Genomic DNA, 16,674 nt, shown 5'->3' on the forward strand with positions numbered 1-16,674 from the left:
CAACTTACAGATTTGAAAATAAGGGACCAGCAGCCTCGAAAATAAGGGATCAGCAGCCAAAATAAGGGATCAACAATTACTTTGATAAAATACATATTTTGTTGCATGCAAATGGCTTTAGATACCTATTAGGTCCATAAATTACCATCTAGCATATATTCAACGCAAAAAAACAGCAACAATTTGTTGTTGACAAAGGACAGCTGGACATAGAAAGGGTCCCATTACCTTCAGTAGCTTATTTAAGGGACATCATCAATAAGGGACAGCAGTGGGACATAGCGCTGGGATAAGGGACTGTCCCGCCAAATAAGGGACGCTTGACAGCTATGCATCTAGGTAGGGAGCAAGCAGTCTTGCCTTTCCACTGGGTCTCAGAAGACTCTGAAAGTCCTGCTTGCGCCCATCATACATCTGGGATCAGCACAGGAGCCTGCCTTGCAAGCTACTCCTTTTCATTTTGCGGAGCTTGCCCAAATGCCGTTTCCAGTGCTCCCTCTCTCTTAACAAACATGTCATTTGTGCACATTTAATAAATGCATGGAAAACTGAATAAATAAAATGTTCTCGTTTGCACCACTCATTCTGCAACGTTTCCCCTTTTGCTTATATGATTCCGGTTTCGGTCATCCGAGGGAGAAGGGAGGAAGGAATAGGGATTTTATTCCGCCCACCTCCCTGGCTTCTGAGATATTAAGTGCGCTGAACAAACAAACAAAAACAAAGCAACAGCAGTGTGTAGAGATGGGTAAGAATCAATATGGGTTACCTGGATGCAAAATGTTAATGCAAAATGTTAAAAAAACAGAGGAGGCTCAGCCCTGATCAGATTCCTCTGCCTGTCGCCTGACACACCCTGCAAATAGATTAGCATCTTTGTACGCCTGTCTAGTCATGCCCTGGCGTAATGTAATCAGCTGCCCATAAAACACAGCCGTCCAGCCGCCCACCCATGACTTCCCTGTTCTGCTCTCCTCGGGCAGATGCCAAGAGGTGACTATATTTGGGAAACCTCAAGAGATCTGGGGCAAAGATTAGCTCATCGCACATTACGCAGCAGCCATTCAAGAACCCAGGGTTTTCTCTCTCTCTCTCTCTCTCTCTCTCTCTCTCACAACATAATTAAACATACACACACCCAATGCAGAAATCCAAGTAATCCAGATATGGGAGAGTTCACCAGCCTTACTGCCGATTCAGCCACCTTCAGAGACCCAGCGAGGTTCAAACCTCTTCTTCCCTATGTCAATACTGTCATTTATATATACAGTGGTACCTCAGGTTAAGAACTTAATTTGTTCTGGAGTTCTGTTCTTAATCTGAAACTGTTCTTAACCTGAAGCACCACTTTAGCTAATGGGGCCTCCCGCTGCCGCCGCGCCGCCACTGCACGATTTCTGTTCTCATCCTGAAGCAAAGTTCTTAACCCGAGGTAATATTTCTGGGTTAGCGGAGTCTGTAACCTGAAGCGTCTGTAACACGAGGTACCACTGTATAGCATTGTGGGTTCTAGTCAGTGTAGTGAACCATTTGTAGCTTAATCAGTAACGCATGAGACTCTTCATCTCAGGGTTCTGGGTTCGAGGATCGCCTTGGGCAAAAAGATTCCTGCACTGCAGAGGGCTGGATTCAATGACCCTCATGGTCCTTTCCAACTCTATGATGCTATGATTTGGGGTTTTCTCTGTGACAACCCCAAAAGTGAGGAACTCCTTCCCCACAGAACATCTTCATTGTAGGGGTTTGTTAGCCATATACCTCTTGATCCAGGCTTTCTGACAATTAATGTATTTTTGTTTTGCTTTGTGCCTTTTTGTACTGTTTAGCAAGCTTTATACTGTTCTGTTCCATTTGGAACTGTTTTACTCATCTTTCTTGGAAGTGCAATCATGGGGATCATTCTGTGTGCAACCCTAAGGATTAACAGAGTTAGTGTGAAGGTCAGCCAGCCAAGAGGGGGCCAAGTGGAAGCGTTGCTTAGCAACCAGGCAGGGCAGCAGGATGCTCACTGAGGTGGTGCATGCTCTGATTGGCTATACAGTTGTGAGGGAGTTTCCCCTCTGTATGCTTGCTTGAAAGACCTCCTTCTGTGTGCAGGGCCTGAGAGAAAAGACAAAACTTCTCATCAAATTATAAGGTGCTTTGTTCAGTTTTCTTCAGGAAAGTGTGTATAAGGGTTTCTTTCTACTTTGGGCTCCACCTGTATCATCACTGAAGCGGCTTTGCTAGCAGTTGTATCCTTGTAATGGCTTTGTCTCCTTTTTATAACTGTATATTCTACAGTGGTGCCTCGCAAGACGAAAAGAATCTGTTCTGCTCTTCGTCTAGCGGTTTTTTCGTCTTGCGAAGCAAGCCCATTGACAGATTAGCGGATTAGCGCTATTAGTGGCTTTTAGCAGCTTATCTGCTGATCGGATCAGCTGATAAGCGGCTTAGCGGCTTAGAAAAGGGGGGGGGAGGGAAAAAAACCACAGGAACTCGCAAGACATTGTCGTCTTGCGAAGCAAGCCCATAGGAAATTCATTTTGCGAAGCACCTCCAAAACGGAAAACCCTTTCATCTAGCGGGTTTTCCGTCTTGCAAGGCATTCGTCTTGCAGGGCACCACTGTATTACCATAACCCACCTTAGGACCTTATGGGCAAGTAAGAAACCTCCTAAATAAATGGCCTAAACTGCTAAGAGGAACCTCTATATGCAGCTGCAGTATATACCTCTACATATCAGATGTCTGGGTGGGAAGGAAGATTGCTTGCAGCCACCTGACTCCTGGTCTCTATAGGAAATGGGAAGAAGGCGGAATAGATGTGCCTCTGTTTACACTAATAATACAATTATTCTGCTCCTAGAAACCAACAGCAATTACAGAGGAAATAGTGGAACAGAGTCAAAACCACAGCGGAGATCACAGGAGGCGGGTGGGTTGAGCATGCGGCGTTTGTTCTGAGTGGGGGAGCAGAAACGGGACGAGATGATGTTGAAACAAAACTATGATAATGGAACCAGTTCATTCATTCCCCCGCCCAACTGTATCTATTTCTAGCTGTAGTTAGAGTAACAATGCAGGCACATACGGTGCGGGCATGTTTGTTTATGTGTGGGCCAAGTTACCCTTGCAGCAAGTTTATTTTCATCTGCAAAAAGCTGGACAGTCCAAGATTGTTGGCGTTTTATTTCCACCGAGGCTTCTTGCCTCAGGGCTGGTGGCTTTAAAAGAGAAAGGAAAGCAGGAGGGAGTCTGTTCTCAACTGCCTCCTCCTCCTCCTCAACTCGGACAATGTCCATAAAAGCCGAGGGCTGGGCATGGAGCCTGGACATTACGAAGCAGAAAAAAATGCCCCCTGGGACCTCCGAGGAGAGATGGGGGGTTGGGTACGTCAACCAACCTACTAACATACAAGCACCCATCTCTCCCTGGGCAGAAATTGGAGGGAGGGAGAGAGCCAAAAACTGGACCTGCGCTTTTCTTAAGTGCATAAGAAGCAGTGTTAGAAACTCAGATCTACAGTCATATCTCGGGTTACGCACCAGCCGAAACCCAGAAGTACCAGAACGGGTTACTTCCGGGTTTCGGCAGTTGCGCATGCGCAGAAGCGATAAACTGCACTTTGAACATGCGCAGAAGCGTCAAATCACAACCCACGCATGCACAGACACCTTGCTGTGGGTTGCGAACACTGCTGGTTGCGAATGTGCACCCCGCACGGATCACGTTCGCAACCCGAGCATCCAAATGGCTCAAACAAGCTTGCAGTTGCCAAAAAGGAATGTCTGGTTGCCATTTTGGGGTACAACAGCTCTCAAGTCTTATTTTTCAAATGATGGACTGACTGTGATGGATTCTCAGTTAAACATCTGGCTAGTTCAGATGAAAGCCTTGAGCCTTGGTTAAGAAGAAGTTTCATAAAGTTCAACAAAAAAAGATGAAGACCCAGTGGATCAGTTCATTCTCTAGTCAGTTCATGCATAAGGCTTAGGATGGCGAAACAAGGCTAATATTCTGGAAATCTTTGTCTTAGACTCTGTGAAAGGATTCTGTGGAACTGTAACAACCCTTTATGTGGATTACTAGACTCTATGAACAGACAGGTGGAATAGACATTTGTACATGCGTGGACCTTATGCATGAACTTCCGCTGAAATCTACAATTTGATACAATGAAGTATACCTTATTTACTTAAAAGTACAGCCGGTTACGTCTTGTGTGTTTATTGAGTGTGTTTCACGTAACCATAGGTCTGTTGTTGTTTTGCTAATGTTATACCCAAGTCAGACCTAGCTCAGTATTGCATACACTGACTGGCAGCAGCTCTCCAGGACTTAGAATCATAGAGTTGGAAGGGACCACAAGGGTCATCTCGTCCAACCCCCTGCAATGCAGGAATCTTTTGCCCAACGTGGGGCTCGAACCCACAAACCCGAGATTTAAGAGTCTCATGCTCTATCGACTGAGCTATCCCATGGTTCAAATTGTGTTTTCATGGCTGTAACCCACTTTGGCACCGCAGGGTGAAGGGTGGGCAAGAAGTAAATAAATATGTACTGTGCGAGAACAGGATGCTGGACTAGATGGACGGCTGGCCTGATCCAACAGAGCTCTTCTTCTTTTTGTCTGCCCCAAATCTTCCAACATTCAGCTTCATCTGATAGCCCCGAGTTGTAGGACTATGAGAGAGTGAGGAGGGAAAAACCCTCTCCCTGTCCTATAACAGGGAACCCAGTTTACGTCTCCAAGCCCAGAATTCGCACTCGTTTCTTTCGGGACCGTCTTGGCCCAGTGAGTCAATAGCCCTTTGTACGGGGCTGTGTCATCTCCGAGACCACACAGCCCACAGAAGGGATGCCCGGCCTGTAAAAAGCCAGCCGTTTGCCCTCCTACTGCAAAACCCAGTGCCAAATCTGCCCTGGCACCCAACAGTAGCGTCATTGAAGAGGCAGCAGCTGCGGCAACCGGCTCTGCCCGCCCCCTGCCTGCCCCCCCCCCAACCAGGCACGCTAGGAAGAGGTCTCCCTCCCTGTCATCAGGGGACTTAACAAGGAATCGGGCCAGGAAGGAGTTTTAAATTAAAAAGGGCTTTGAGATTATAGAGTCAGGAGAGGTCAGTCTCTCAGCTCTCCCCCCCCCCCTTCCTGAAAGGCTCTTATCACAGGGAGTAATCCAGATGCCGATTCAGGATCTCCAGATAATGAAAAGGGGGTAAAAACAACCACCACAACCACAAATTGGGCCTCTCTTGGGGTCACCTGCTCGCTGCCTCCCTTACTTATCTCTACTAGCTGGTAGGTAAAGTCAGGCAATGCAACAGAAAGCAGCAAACCTGCTCTGGGTAGCAGCTGGCCAATCAGAACAAGCATTGCCTTCTTTCCCTTGAATAGGGAGATTTGAATAGCCCTCTATAGAGCTGTGGCTCAGAGGTAGAGCATCTGCCTTGAATGTCGAAGGTCCCAGGTTCAATTCCCCAATCGGCATCTCCAGGTAAGAGCTGGGAGAGAACCAGGCTGGGTAGCTACTGGGGAGCTCAATTGGTAAATCATGAGACTCTTACTCTCAGGGTTGTGGGTTTGAGCCCCACGTGGGGCAAAAGATTTTCCTGTGTTGCAGGGGGTTGGACTAGACGACTCTCCTGGTCCCATCCAACTATGATACTAAGTCCTGGAGAGCTGCTGCCAGTCAGTGTCCGCAATACTGAGCTTATTATGTTCCTAGATGCTGCTGGGCTCTGACTGCCATCCTCCTTAGTCAGTGGCCAGGCTGGCTTCTGCTGATATGAGTTGGGAATCCAGTAATGCGGGTGGGGAGGTCACAGTTGTTTAAGTGGCTGGGGGCTCTGAAAGTCAGTCGAAATCAATAAACTAATTTATTTATTGCTTTGTTGAACAAAGGTAAGAGTCTCTCTGGCCATGTGCAAAGTGCTGCCTCATTTCCCACAGGACTCTCGTCCACTGTAAGAACAGCACGCTAGATTAGAAGGGCCACCGACGCAGCAGATTTTCTAATGTTCTTGCATATCCTTTACTTTAGCTTCCGCATTCCAAGGCCACAGAGTGGATTGCAATACAAATCCATCCTTGTCTTCTTTCAGCAAAGCCCGTCTAGAACAGACAAATCTGCATTGGTGACTCCTGACTCACATCAGTTCAGCCCACAGCCTCCACACCATAGCTGGAGGCAGCTCATAAAAGCCGACAGCTTGCAGGTGTGAATGCCCAGCACATGAGCTGTAAGCTATTTTTGAAACTTCAAAGGCAAGCAGAGTGTTGGCCATAGTTTTGTAGGGGCAAATTTGCCACCTTTAGGGTTGCCATACACCTGGAATTTCCTTAACATAGCTGGAATACAGCAGCTGGTAACAGTGTCTAGGCAGAAATCGCTGAGAAGTTTTTTGTGTCCAGATTTTCACTTTTTGAAATATGGCAACCCTAGACCTTGATCCGGGACGCGGGTGGCGCTGTGGGTTAAACCACAGAGCCTACAACTTGCCGATCAGAAGGTCGGCGGTTCGAATCCCCATGACAGAGTGAGCTCCCATTGCTCGATCCCTGCTCCTGCCAACCTAGCAGTTTGAAAGCACACCAGTGCAATTAGATAAATAGGTACCGCTTCGGCGGGAAGGTAAACGCCGTTTCCGTGCACTGCTCTGGTTCGCCAGAAGCGGCTTAGTCCTGCTGGCCACATGACCCAGAAGCTGTACGCCGGCTCCCTCGGCCAATAAAGCGAGATGAGCGCCGCAACCCGAGAGTAAGCCACAACTGGACCTAATGGTCAGGGGTCCCTTTAACTTAGACCTTGAGCCACAAAGGTGCTTTATTTTACAGGGGTCTTGTAAAGGAGCAGAAAAGTGGGGGGAGCGCAGGCCAGGGCGTCAAATGTAGCCCTCCAGACCTCTGTATCTGGCCCTAGGGACTCTCTCCAGACACCACCAGTCCTGCTTTGCACCCTCCTTGAGTGTTTTTTGCATGGGCAGAATGTGTCCTTCGAACCCTGAGAACACCTCTTGCTTGCTTTGACGCAGGAGGCGGGGCAGGCAAGTAAATTAGCATCTTTTGCTCCACCCACTTTTGTTTATGGTCCCACCCACCACTGGCATGTGACTCCCTGCCCCCAAAAGACTGCCAACAAGGTGATGGAGGAAATACACAGAAAAGTGTGGAAAAACAGTCACTTGACACAAGATCGTAAAACCTCTCCTCAAACAAATCAGAACAAAGTCTTAAAACCTCTCCTCAAACAAATCAGAACAAAGTCTTGCAGAACACCGGACGTCATATAGCTTCCCTGCAAACTCTGTGCAAACAAATCAGGTTCAAATTAACGAGTTGCTTGGAAATAAGTCAAGGCTGCAACCAGGCCCCGAAAAACTGTTTGCCGCAGTAAGCACACATCTGCTTCTGCCTCAAACTGATATAAGGTCGACTCCAACTAAGTTTGGCTCAGGGCAGACCGACTGAAATTAACGAAGCTGTTGAAATTAACGAGCATCGCTCCGTCACATCCATTCATTTCGCCGGGAATGCTCTGGGGTAGGAACCAACCCTGGATACAACCCAGAGTTTGTAAGTTCCTCGGGGCAGAGGCTTCTACTCTGAAAGCAGCCGTGAGGACTGATTCTGCTCTCTAAAACAGTCAACATAAATGACAAAAAGGAAACCTGGGACTGGTATAGGGGGTCAACAACATGTAAGGAATCCTGCTGAGATGAAAAGAAAAAGCTAACAGAGGCTTCAGTATATACACTTAAAAGCAGTATCGTAGAACTTTAAACAATCATGGCTTCCCCCAGAGAATTCTGGGAGCTGTGATTTGTTTAGGGCGCTGAGAGTTGATAGGAGAGACCCCTATTCCCCTCAGATGAGTGGAGGGCAGGTCTATTGATGACTCTCAACTATTATCAGATTAAAGGGAAGGGCTGCTTCCCAGAAGCATCTAAACAGCCACTGTCAGAAGCAGGAGACTGGGCTAGGTAAACCTTGATCTGTTCCAGCAGTTGTCCTTCATTTCCTTTAAGTTTGGCCCCATCAGCACCCTAACCCTAACCCCAGAGAATTCTGGGAGTTGTAGTTTATCAAGGGCACTGAGAGTTGCGAGGGGGCTCTTATTCCCCTCCCAGAGATAAAATTCCCAGAGTTCCCTGGGAGGAAGGATTGATTGTTAAGCCACTCTAGGAATCGCAGCCCCGTGAAGGGAATAGTGGTTTCTTAACAACTCTCAGCACCCTCAACAAACTACACTTCCCAGGATACTTTGGGGGTGAGGGACAGGGAGCCATGGCTGCTTAAAGTGGTATGACATGGCTATAAATGTATAGATGGGATCCAGAGTTTCTGCCTACGAAGTCTTGGCTAGGAGAGACAGACCGGCTCTTTGGCTGGAGAGCCTCAATTGTGGCAGGCGTCCATTGTGAAGAGAGAACAGAGGCCCCAGTGATCTGCTAAGTGGGGAAGGCCAGCAGTCTCTCGTGTTCTCTCTGTCCTCTTCAGCCGCTGCCCCCCCCCCCCGCCGCATGCTGGCCACAAGATCCTTTGCCTTCCTCTTGCCAAAGATATAATAAACAAAATGCCACCATCGCAGTGGCTGGATGCTGCTCCGACATTCCCATCTCTCGCCTAACACAGGCCAAACTCCCCGCTCTGATGTCTTCCAAATATTTAGGACTACAAATCCCATCAGCCCCAGGCAGCATGGGCAGTGAATCTATGGGAGTTGTAGTCCAGCGAGGCCGTCTAGGCAGCCCAGGACCTCCATACATACTGCCCAGGCTAGCACCCCGGGGAGGTCAACTCATCACTGCAGATGCAGCGGTTTGCCTTCACCCCTGGAGGCATACTCCATTGTCACTCCAGACAGACAGACGCCAAGAACTATGAGGACTAGGTGTCCCAGCTGTGGCTCAGAGGAAGAAAGGTGGGTGGTTCAGTAAAGCTCCAAGTAGGAGCCTGCGCGCATGCAGCCTACAGCAGAGAGACCAGGCATGTCAGGGGTTAAATAACACTAGGTGGAATGTTATTAATTTCTGCCAGCTGCAGTACACCATCCTACCAGCTGCAGTGGTGGTGCTGTAGAGTCAACAGCTTCTTCCCCTTGCAGACAACCCTGGTTGTGCAGAGAGAAAATTGCTGGTTCTTGACCATCCTGACCTCCCTTAAGGCCCGACTACCTGAATCGAACATCATCCTGTTAATGATGAGATTAGCAAACATGACTTATATTAAATACCAGGAGGTAGCAATTTCGCTATCAACACTGCAGAGCAAGCACTCCCTGGGCGCCAATGGGAAGCTTAACCCCAATGCTAATTGTTGGTGGGGAGCTATTTCACGGAGATTACAGATTGGGAGGGAAGACTTAAAACTCCCTTCCCCGTGCCAGAATTCTTGATAACCGCTCCTCCTCCTCCTCCTGCCTCTAGGCACCTGGTGTTTACTTTTAAAAAACACATAATCTAATTGCTAATCACCTCATTATAAAGTCAAATGCAGGGAGGCCCTAAGGCTCTCTAGTTGAGGAAGGAGGTGATTTGGCAGGGGAGAAGATGTCTATATGCAGATCCAGAGATACAGCAGCAGAAAACTTTGCCCAAAGGAAAACCACAGATATTTTAAGTCCAGCTGCGTATTTTTCCAACTGGGATCCAGGGTGAGAGGCGGTGAGGTGTAGTGGTTAGAGTGTTGGACGAAGAGTTGGCAGATCAGGGTTCAAATCCCCACTCAGGCATGAAGCTCACTGGATGACCCTGGGCCGTTCATAGAATTATAGGATTGTGGAGTTGAAAGGGACCCTCTCTGAGGATTATCCAGTCCATGGGTAAGCAAACTAAGACCTGGGGGCCAGATCCAGCCCAATCGCTTTCTAAATCCGGCCTGCGGATGGTCCGGGAATCAGTGTGTTTTTACATGAGTAGAATGTGTGTTTTTATCTAAAATGCATCTCTGGGTTATTTGTGGGGCAAAGGAATTAGTTCATTCCCGCCCCACCCCCATATAGTCTGGCCCCCCACAAGGTCTGAGGGACAGTGGACCAGCCCCCTGCTGAAAAAGTTTGCTGACCCCTACGAAGCAGGAATATGCAGCTGTTCCCAACAGGAATCGAACCTGCAACCTTGGTGTTACCTGCACCACACTCTAACCAACTGAGCTATCCAGCAGGGGCGGCAACTTGGGCCTTGGGCTTTGGGTGCCCAATGGCACCTGCGACATAACGGGACATCATGATGTTACAGTGATGCTCCACAGTGGCGCTTCTGAGGCCTGACAGGGCCTCAGACGTGATCTCTGAGGCCTCATGGAGCCTAGCAGGGCCTCCAACATCTCCGCAGTGGTTGTGTCGTGCCTCTGACGTGACTTTTGGTAGAAACTGGAAGTCACATCGGAGTCTGCACTGCGGGTGCTGAGCAACCCCCCCCCCAAAAAATTGTGAGTGCCTAGGCCCCCAGTAGTTGGCACCTATGTTATCCAGTCACTCTCAGCCTAGCCTACCTCACAGGGTTGTGGAGGGTGAAGGACGACGTATGCCATCTTGAGCTCCTTAGGGGAAAGGTGGAATATAATAAATAAAATCTGGCTTCAAAACCACAGCTGAGAAAAGGAAGAATGAGTTTGCCTCAACCCAAGAGGCATGTTGGCCCATCAACTTGGCTCTTTCTGCCCAAAAGCAGGGTGCAAACAAAGGACTATCTTCTCTAACTTTCCAGTTGCAGAGTAAACAGGACAGGGGACAAAGCCTACACACACACCCAGAGCACCAGTTTGGAGTTCATTATTCAGTGTTTTTTCTAGTCAAAGGGAGCCTGTCGGGTTGGAGTCATCAGTATGCAAGCGGCAACCCGCCCCAAGAGGCTCCCCCTCAGACGGACAAGAGAGTCCCCCCCCCTCATGGAACTTGGAGGCTTCCCTGCCTTTGCAAAGTGGGCGGCTCACACCTTGCAGCAAGCAGACATTGCTGCAAGTTTCCACTTGAGGAGCCGCAAAAAAACAAGGACGCTGCGTCTAAGAATAAAGTCAGCAATTTATCCAAAGGCATTCATTTCAGACTGCCGGGAGAGGGAAAGGAAAGGAGAGAAAGTGCAAAGCTTCTCTACTGAATCCTAACCCCACCAGAAAATTATAGCCTGGATAATCCATGGCTCCTGTAATGTTATAAATGAGAGACCTGGTGACAGAATGAGAGACCTGGACAGAACCGCAAGCACGGCCAATTCCAAAGTATTTTCTGCTCAAAAGACAGCTACGCAGCACACGGCAGCTGCTTTGCAGTGGTGCAAAGCGGGACAGCCAAGGGGAGCTTTCTCAGGTCATTGGAGGCTCCCGTGTGCAGGCAGGGTTGGCCCTGATTCAAATATTAATCCGCTGATCATCCGTTTGATCCAAGAAAGAGTCACACGTCTGCCACGGACGCTTCCTTTTCCCTTCAACACCCCCCTCCGCCCTGCACACCTTTCAGTTACTACAATCAAAGGTGAGAGGGAAGAGAAGCAGGAGCAGCGCATGGTTGTGCATGCAAAGGGATGGAAAACACAATCTGCTGGATAGAACCTCCAGAGTCAGGGCAGTCTACCACTGGGGCCAGGCGCTGTAGGCAAACCAGAGGCTGAGAAGCATCACTTTTGGGCCATATTCACACCATCCATGATACCACTTTAGAAAGGCATGGTTCCCCACCCAATAATCATTGGCGCTGTAGTTTGTTAAGAGTATTGTTAGGAGACCTGATGCCCCTCACAGAACTACAGTTCCCAGGGTGGTTTCACAATCCATCCCTCTTGATAGGGAACTCTGAGAATTGTGGCGTAATGGTTAAGAGTGTTGGACTATGACCTGGGAGACCAGGGTTCGAATCCCCACTCAGCCCTGAAGCTCACTGGGTGACCTTGAGCCAGTCACCATCTCTTCGCCTAACCTACCTCACAGGGTCATTGTGAAGGTGAAATTGCACCACCTTTTGATCCTTGGAAGATAAAGGTTGGTATATAACCATACAACAACAACAACAATTGCAGCACTGAACTCCTAACAGTGCTCTGCATCATAGCTGTGGCACTGGGGGTTAAACCACAGAGCCTAAGACTTGCCAATCAGAAGGTTGGCGGTTCGAATCCCCGCGACGGGGTGAGCTCCCGTTGCTCGGTCCCTGCTCCTGCCAACCTAGCAGTTTGAAAGCACGTCAAAGTGCAAGTAGATAAACAGGTACTGCTCTGGTGGGAAGGTAAACGGTGTTTCTGTGCGCTGCTCTGGTTCGCCAGAAGTGGCTTAGTCATGCTGGCCACATGAGCCGGAAGCTGTACGCCGGCTCCCTCAGCCAATAAAGCAAGATGAGCGCCGCAGCCCCAGAGTCGGTCACGACTGGACCTAATGGTAAGGGGTCCCCTTTACCTTTACTATAACCGTACAACAACAACAATTGCAGCACTGAACTCCTAACAGTGCTCTGCATCATAGCTGTCAACCTTCCCTTTTTTTGCGGGAAATTCCCTTATTCCAGCACCGTTTCCCACCGCTATCGTGGATTGTTAGATATCCCGTAGACTGTCCTTGGGACAGGTGAGGTTGCTGATCCCTTATTTTCAAATCTGAAAGTTGACAGCTATGCTCTGCATCCCTTGACAAAACTACAGCTCCCAGAATTCCTTGGGGTGGGGAAGCCATGATGGTCTCATGTTACTTTAAACGGATGGTGAGACCAAACGGTTGACCCATCATCTTTTTAGCACCTAGTGGAGGCTCACGTCTCCAGATCTCTCCAGATCCCATTACAATATGCAGAACACCCCAGGCTTTGACTTCATGCCAGGGTTATTCTTCCCTGCCTCTCATTTTGTTTAGCATCTTAGCCTGATTAAGGGTTCCGGAAAACTTCTAAGACATGCTCACTATTTTGTGACATTTGAGCCGCTCCTAATAAAGGCATTGGCCCTACAGCAGAGCTTGGGATTTTATTCCCCACCCCCACCCCACATGGACCACTATGGTGAGAGCTGCTTTTTGTCATCCCAACCATAAACACCAGTAAGAACATAAAGGAGCCTGCTGGATGAAGTCAGTGGTCCATCTAGTCCAGCATCTTGTTCTCACAGAGGCCGGGGGGGCACCAATAAGCAGGACCCGGGGACGAGAGCCCTCTCCTGCAGCAACAGATATTCAAAAGCATTGCTGCCTCCAACCGTGGAGGCAGAGTGCAGCTATCATGGCTTGTCAAGTTGGTGGCAATCAATGCCTCCTGTGGCGGAGAGTTCCGTAGTTTAACAGTCCCGAATCTTCCAACGTTCAGCTTCATTGGATGTGCGTCGGTTCCAGGGAAAGGAGAGAGGGAGAAAATTGCTTTCCCCTCTCCACTTTCTCCATGCCATGCATGATTTTACGAAGTTCTATCTTGTTGCCTCTTATTCACCTTTTCTCTTAAGCCAAAAAGTCCCATACGCTGCAACCTTTCCTTGTGAGGGAGTTGCTCCACCCCCTTGATCCTTTGGGCTGCTTTTTCTGTATCTTTTCCACCTCTACAATATCCGTTTTGAGACAGGCAACCAGAACTGTACACAGGTTTTTGGTGGGGAGGGGTTATAACAATGGACAAGCTTCTGGGCACAGAGTTGGTCCCTGTCGAAAAAATCAGGGGTGGAAGGAGATGTTCCTGGGAGTCCAGCTCCTATCAGCCCAAGCCAGCATAGCTATTGGATAAGGATGATGTTGTTCCATAAATTATGGAGAGCTGCCTTGGAAATAAACCCTCCACAGAAACCAGATTTGAGGGATTCTGAGAGAAGGGCCTTCTGTCATCTACTGACAAGCCCTCGTAGGCTTCCTGACTTTCCTGAACTCTCTCGTTCGTTCAAAGAGCGCTGCCTCGATAGAGCATTCTCTGTGGTCCTTTGAGACCCAGAGTCATAATATTTGTCCACCTCAGAAATAACCCAGCAGCAAAATGAATGGCGCTGTTATTCCCAAGGTTATGTGCCAAACTATTAGCGAGGTGTTTCCCTGCGTCAGTGTTTTGGGAGGGTGTTTATTAAAAAGCCGAAGTGTCAACAGTAACAAAACACAGCTTCACTGTTAAGGCACGTAATATTTCACGCTTTCAAAGCAAAAACTTTCCTTAAGATCCAAAGTCAACAAAGCAGGATAAACTCACTAAACCATTTTTTTAAAAAAATGTTTTTGGTCAATTAATTGCACACTGCAGTGTTTAGAACTCGGCCAGTTTTCAAAGTGGTGAGGACGATGGTTCTCACCTTCCAGGGCTGGTGAGTCCCTTTAATGCTCCCGGCTCAAGAAACATTAAGAGGTCTCAGAGTTAACAGCATGAGAGTGAATCAGAGCAATTCACCTGACAGCAAGCCGCCAATCGTTTCTATAGGAGGCTATTGAATGCACTTCACTGCACAGAGACTCGTACTCTGATGGATTGTTTCAGCAGGTGAAAAGCCAATTTAACATGGAAGTGCAGCGGTCCACAGATACTGGCTTGCCTGAGCAGCCCGACATTATTGTGGTCCTTGCTAACCCTTCTCCAGGTCCTCTGCGCTTATATCATAGGATTTGTGGAAGCGGGGGTCCCTGCAGCCACGCAGAGCCCACAAATCTCTCGCGGGGGGGGGGGGGGTTTCTACCCGTTTCAGAGCTCAGCATAACACAGAGACCTTCTCACTCCTCACCGAATCTGTTGAGCATATCTGTGAGCCTGGGAGAAAAAACTCACGTCATGCTGAACTTTGGAGTGGAAGCCAGGTATTTTCATGCACCAAAGCTCAGATCTCTTCGCCCAGGTTTTCTGCATTTACAACAGCCCAGGGAAGGGGATCTCTGTGTTTCCGAGGATTCTGCTGAGCAGATCTGCAGAGGCTCAAAGAGGCATATTTTGCAGGATGGGCAAAGAGCAAAATTGGTCTCCAACAGTCATTCCATCGGGTCACAGGACTGCAGAGCTTCTAGTCCAGGCATGGCCAAACTTGGCCCTCCAGCTGTCTTGGGACTACAACTCCCATCATCCCTAGCTAACAGGACCGGTGGTCAGGGATTATGGGAATTGTAGTTCCAAAACAGCTGGAGGGCCAAGTTTGGCCATGCCTGGACTAGTCTTTCACTCCCCCTAGGATTTTTCCACATTTATGTCCTTCGATCTGAGGGACTAGTACTGTGCCAAGTGCCGAGCGATACCTGTTCCACACAGGTAGGAAATTGTTCTTTTAATGTGGCAGCGCTTTGGAACCCCTTGCCTGCTGAAATCAGGCAGGCATGTTCACTGTACATTATTATTTTTTTTTTGGTGCCCACTCAAAACGTTTAGGCAAGCCTATTCAAGGCACATCAACGTTGACATGCTTTAATCTCTTTTTACTAATAATTTTATCTTAAACTGTTTTTATTGATACTTTTAATATTTCCTGCAAACTGCCTAGAAGTTTTCCCCCAAACCAAACAGTGCATAAATATTATTAAATAAAATAAAATAAATTCTATGTCTTTTAAAATAAATAAATAAAAAATCCCTGCACTGCGGAGAGATGGACCAGATGATCTCCTTGTGGTCCTTTCTAGATTTACAGTTATGCAATTCCGTAAAAATGCTGAATGCCTAGTGCCGAGAGAGGAGGTGGGGAAAGCTTAGCTTTTCTTGAAAATGGGTTTCAGATCCTTAGTGGGGATTTCCCGGCACCACAGCTCTTGTCTGACACTCTAACCACTAGACCACATCGACTTGATTACGATGCCAACCATTGGCGGGAAAGATGGTTGGGGGGAAATGCTTGGCAGGGGGTTGGACTCGATGGCCCTTGTGGTCTCTTCCAACTCTATGATTCTATTATTATGTCAGAAATCTGCAGATCTGATAAAGGAACTCTGAAGATGAGTTGTGTGCAAAGGGAGACCGAAAGCAAATGAATAAACAGTGTTCTGCTTAAGGAAACGGCTTGTGGAGGAGAATCCCATATTGACAGCTGCCAAATATTTTTAAAAGGAGGGTTGAAACAACAAGAGGAATTTTCCCATATCCACTGAAGCAAACCGCAAATAGCCTGCAGATCTAAATCGCACAACAGCCCGAAGCCTAAGCTTGCCAAGCAGGGCAGCTTGGTTAATCCTCAATTGGGCATTTCAGTTCAAAGAGGACAGCAATGCTAAGCCCAAACACAGCAAACAGCCCTGCGCTGTCTTCCCTTCACTGGCTCACTTCATAAACACCTTCAGCCTGATCAGCTGTCAATTAATCGGACCATTTCTTGCTGTCCCTCAAAGGTCGGCATCGTCCTAACTAGAGAGACAATGGAGTGTGCCTTCAGGGGTGAAGTCAAACCGCTGCGGTGGAGCATCAAAGTCACATTCCTGGGATGCAAGCCTGGGCAGCATGTATGGAGGTCCTTGGTTGTCCAGATGACAAGACTCGCCTCTCAGCCTCCCTGATGGGTTCCAGCTTGGCCGCAAGGCATCCTCCAACCGTCTTAGGGACTCCACTCTGGATTTGTGCAAGGTTTACTCCTTAGGCTTAGCCTTTTCTTTTCCTGAAGATATCCCACAAGGCAGGGGAGATTTAAGACCAGAGTTTTCCTTCTCCTAAATGGGCTCCCTTCCCAAGTTGATGAGCCCCATCTGCCCCTCACTCCTCTCTGCAGCATGCGCAGAGAGCGCCTTCCTGACCACTGGACCCAGTATTGGTCTCGTCCGGAAATCCCTAACTCACCGAGGGTT

At 48.4% G+C, this 16,674-nt stretch overlaps 1 protein-coding gene across 1 annotated transcript in view; it reads right to left on the reverse strand.

The window, feature by feature from the left end:
- GAS2L1 (growth arrest specific 2 like 1) overlaps positions 1 to 16,674 on the reverse strand; it is a 47,861-nt gene that overhangs the window by 18,245 nt on the left and 12,942 nt on the right. The window lies entirely within an intron of this gene.

This window comes from Podarcis liolepis (genome assembly GCF_965112155.1).
Source record: "Podarcis liolepis genome assembly, chromosome: 15".
In the NCBI taxonomy this organism is placed as follows: domain Eukaryota; kingdom Metazoa; phylum Chordata; class Lepidosauria; order Squamata; family Lacertidae; genus Podarcis; species Podarcis liolepis.